Raw genomic sequence first — 4,681 nt, forward strand, 5'->3', positions numbered from 1 at the left:
AGATAAAAGTCAATTATGATTGTATGTTTTTTGAGACTGATTCATTTATTTTTTAATCTAATTTGTATTATTTCTGTCTAGTGGTTTTTGGTTTTGTTTTTCCTGTTCTGTCAAAGACTTAGTGGTGCATCATTAGTGCTGATTTAAGATTGTTCTAATTTGTTGATGTACATACTCAAAGCTATAAATATTCCTCTGAGTATTGTCTGTGCTGCTGCTGTGTCCCAGAGGAGGTAGTATTTTGTGTGTTCACTTCCACTGAATTCCATAAACGTTGGAACTTTCCTGTATATCTCTTCAGTGACTCACTGATGATTTAACAATGTGTTATTCAATCTCTGTGGGTTTCAGAATGTTATGTGATGCCTTTTGATGTCGAGATCTAATTTGGTACCATCATGGTCTGACAGGATACAAAGAGTAGTTTTGTTTTTATTTTTGAATTATGAAAGATATTCCTTGTGATATAAGATATGATCTAATTTGGAGAACATTCCTTGAGTGCTGAGTGGAATATATATTGTGACACTGGTAGGTGAAATACTCTGTAGATATCCGTTAGGTATAACTTGTCAATACAATTATTTAGCTGTAAAAAATTTTGCTAAGTTTTCACCTGGATGGCCTGTCAGGATTTGTTCAAGCAACCAACAATTTATTTGGATATATGCATGTTTTTAGGGTAAGTAGTATTTCTCTGATGAATTTCTCTAGGATTCATGACATTGATATTTAGAATTTTTATATCCTTCTGATGGTGAGTTTTCTTTGTCAATATTTAATGTCCTTCTTTGTCTCTTTTTACTTTCATACCACTTTTATTTTCAAGCCATTTTAATCTAATATTTGTATAGCTACTCGCCTGTTTATGAGGTCCATTTTTAATTTGTAAAGATGATTTACAGATGGGTTACAATTACATAAGTCAGATGATGAGCACATTTCTTTTTGAACAGTGTCACCTCTTCACACATATTCCCCCAGTTTTCCCTTTCAAACTCCCTCTCGCATAAGTTGTATAGTTCATTTACAATGTAAGGTCTATTGAGTAGCACTGCTGCATTTAAGCCTTTGTCCCACCATTTCTGTATTCCCCCTTGCCCTACCCAAACGTACATTTAAGACCAAAGGTGCAGAAATTTAAAAAAATAGCATCAGAACACTGAAGGACAAAGCAAAATAATAAAGAAACTCTCATAATCATTTCTTGGAGATCATTTTAATGAACATTATTTTATATGATAATATTCGTACAGCTATTGATCCTTTGTGATCCTCGCCAAAGGGTATCCTCCTTTGATCTCACTGCATAAATGTTTGGAATCCCATAAAATTTATCATGTCCAAGTGTAATGTTTTCTCTTTTACCATCCAGTTGTGTTTACTTGTAGAATTAGAGGCAAATTCTACTACAACAAATGAGGGAAATTAGGCAACCTAGGTTTCTTTTTTTTATTATTTTATTTTATTTTATTTGTGAAGATACTGTACAGAGGGGTTACAATTACATGGGCAGGAAAAGGCGTACATTTCTTACCAATCATTGCAGCCTCCTCCTTTTGTTTACCCTTCACATCCCTTTCCAGCCTCCACCCTCCCCCCCAATCCCAATCCTTCTCCTTCCCCCCCTTCCCCCCCCCCCGCACGGATGTTGTAAAGCTCGTTGTGGACATGACAACTTGTACTTCTCATTGTTGCAACAGGACCACCTGTATCTTTAAACAACTGGTTTTTCCCCATCTCCTCCTCAAGTTATACCGACATCAAATATAGTGAAAGCAGGGGTTACACTGTGGGGGAGGGACATACAAAGCAACAAAGAGATAATCTTATAAATGCATTAGAAACACATGCATGAAAGAATAAAGCATTAAAATACATATCTAAGGGTTCATTTTCCTGACATCGCATTATCTAACCTTTTCTGCTTGACTCATAGATATACTAGAAAATGCAAATAAGGGAAACCATGGGACCTATGTTTCTTTGGGCCTGGTTTACTTCACTTAATATATTTTTTCCAAGTTTTTCCATTTCCTAACAAATGGGGCAATGTCATTCTTTCTGATGGCGGCATAGAATTCCATTGTGTATATATACCACATTTTCTTGATCCATTCATCTACTGAGGGGCATCTGGATTGGTTCCATATCTTAGGTATGGTAAATAATGCTGCAATAAACATGGATGTGCTGGTAGCTTTAGTGTGGTCTTGGTTGTAAACATTTGGGTAAATGCCCAAAAGTGGGATTTCTGGGTCATAGGGGATTTCTACATGAAGTCTTTTGAGGAACCTCCATACTGCTTTCCAAAGTGGTTGAACAAGTTTACATTCCCACCAACAATGAAGTAAGGTTCCTTTCTGTCCACATCCCCTCCAGCATCTGTTGTTGTTAGAGTTCTTGATTTTTGCCGTTCTAACTGGGGTGAGGTTATATCTCAATGTTGTTTTGATTTGCATTTCCTTTATGGCTAGGGATGTTGAACATTTCTTCATGTGTTTATTGGCCATCCTTCTTTCTTCTTCAGAGAAGATTCTCTGTAAGTTTTTCGCCCACTTATTTATTGGGCAGTTGTTTCTTTGAGGATTTGTTGTTGGGGGATTTAATTTTTAGAGTTCCAAGTATATTTTAGATATGAGACCCTTGTCCGTTGTATGGCTAGTAAAGATTTTCTCCCAATCCGTGGGCTTTCTATTGTTCTTGTTAGCTATGTCATTTGCCATGCAGAAGCTCTGCAACTTTCTGCAATCCCATTTGTCCAACCTTTCTTTGATTTGTTATGTTTCCGGGTCTCTATTGAAAAAATTTCGGCCTGAGCTAAGGAGACCTAGGGTTTCTCCTATTCCATCCTGTAATATTTTCAGCGTGTCTGCTTTGACTTCGAGGTCTTTGATCCATTTGGAGTTGATTCTGGTGCAGGGTGATATATAAGGATCTAGCTTTAGTTTTCTACATGTAGTTAACCAATTTTGCCAGCACCATTTACTGAAGAGGCTGTCTTTCTTCCATTCTATTGTTTTAGATCCCTTATCGAAGATTAGATGGCTATAGGTCTCTAGGTTCATTTCTGGGTTTTCAATTCTATTCCATTGGTCCAGAAGTCTGTTCTTATGCCAATACCAAGCTATTTGATTACTATGGCTTTATAGTAGAACTTGAAATTTGGTATTGATATTCCTCCAGCAGTGTTCTGTCCGTTAAGGTGCGTTTTTGCTATTCGGGGTCTTTTATTGTTCCATATGAATTTTTGGATTGCCTCTTCTATTTCCTTGAAGAATGAGGTTGGAATTTTGATAGGTATTGCGTTGAATTTGTAGATAGCCTTGGGAAGTATTGCCATTTTCACAATGTTAATCTTTCTAATCCAGGAGCAGGGGAGGTTTTGCCATTTTTTTAGTTCTGTGTTGATTTCCTTCCTCAAGATTTTAAAGTTTTCATCATATAGGTCCTTCACTTGTTCAGTTAAGTTAATTCCTAGCTATTTTATTTTTTGTGGGGCTATTACAAATGGAGTTGCTTTCCTAATTTCAGCCACACTTTTCTCATTGTTGGCATACAGAAAAGCCATTGATTTTGGGCGGTAAATTTTATAACCTGCTACTTTGCCAAAGTTTTGAATCAGCTTGAGTAATTTGGGAGTGAAGTCTATGGGATTCTTTAAATACAAGATCATGTCATCTGCAAAGAGGGAGAGTTTTATTTCTTCTTTCCCTATTTGGATCCCCTTTATGTCTGCATCTTGTCTTATTGCTGTAGCTAGGCATTCTAATACTAGATTGAAGAGAAGTGGAGAGAGTGGGCATCCTTGTCTTGTTCCTGAGTTAAGAGGAAATGGCTTTAGTTTTTCACCTTTGAGTATAATGCTGGCTGTAGGTTTGTCATATACAGCCGTTATTGTATTGAGGAATGTTCCATGGATTCCTAATTTTTCCAAAACCTTCATCATGAAGGGGTGTTGGATCTTGTCGAATGCTTTTTCTGAATCTATTGAGATAACCATGTGGTTCTTATTCTTGCTCCTGTTGATGTGATGAATAATATTAATTGATTTGCGTATATTGAGCCAGCTTTGCATCCCTGAAATGAATCCTGTTTGATCATTGTGTATGATTTTTTGGATGAATTGTTGAAGTCGATTGGACAAAATTGTGTTGAGAAGTTTTGCATCAATATTCATCAAAGAAATGGGTCTATAGTTCTCTTTCTTTGATGAGTACCTGCCTGGTTTTGGGATGAGGGTTATGATGGCTTCATAGAATGTGTTGGGTAGTGAACTTTCTCTTTCAATTTCATTGAAGAGTTGGAGGAGTATTGGTGTGAGCTCTGCTTTGAAGGCCTTGTAAAATTCTGCTGTAAAGCCATCTGGTCCTGGACTTTTCTTAGCTGGGAGGTCTCTTATTGCTGTTTCTATTTCAGTGCTTGATATGGGCCTGTTACGATAGTTTAACTCATCTTGGTTTAGTTTTGGCATGTCAATATTTGCTAGGAAAAGGTCCATTTCTGTCAAGTTCTCAAACTTATTAGCATAAAGTTTTTAGAAGTATTCCCTTATAATGTTCTGAATCTTGGTTTTTTCCGTGGTGATGTTTCCATTCTCATCTCTGAGTTTATTAATTTGGGTGTGTTCTCTTCTTTTTCTGATAAGATTTGCTAAGGGTCTGTCAATTTTGTTAAGTTT

This window comes from Dipodomys merriami, unplaced genomic scaffold, assembly GCF_024711535.1.
Source record: "Dipodomys merriami isolate MVZ:Mamm:240054 unplaced genomic scaffold, mDipMer1.0.p SCAF_308, whole genome shotgun sequence".
NCBI lineage: Eukaryota > Metazoa > Chordata > Mammalia > Rodentia > Heteromyidae > Dipodomys > Dipodomys merriami.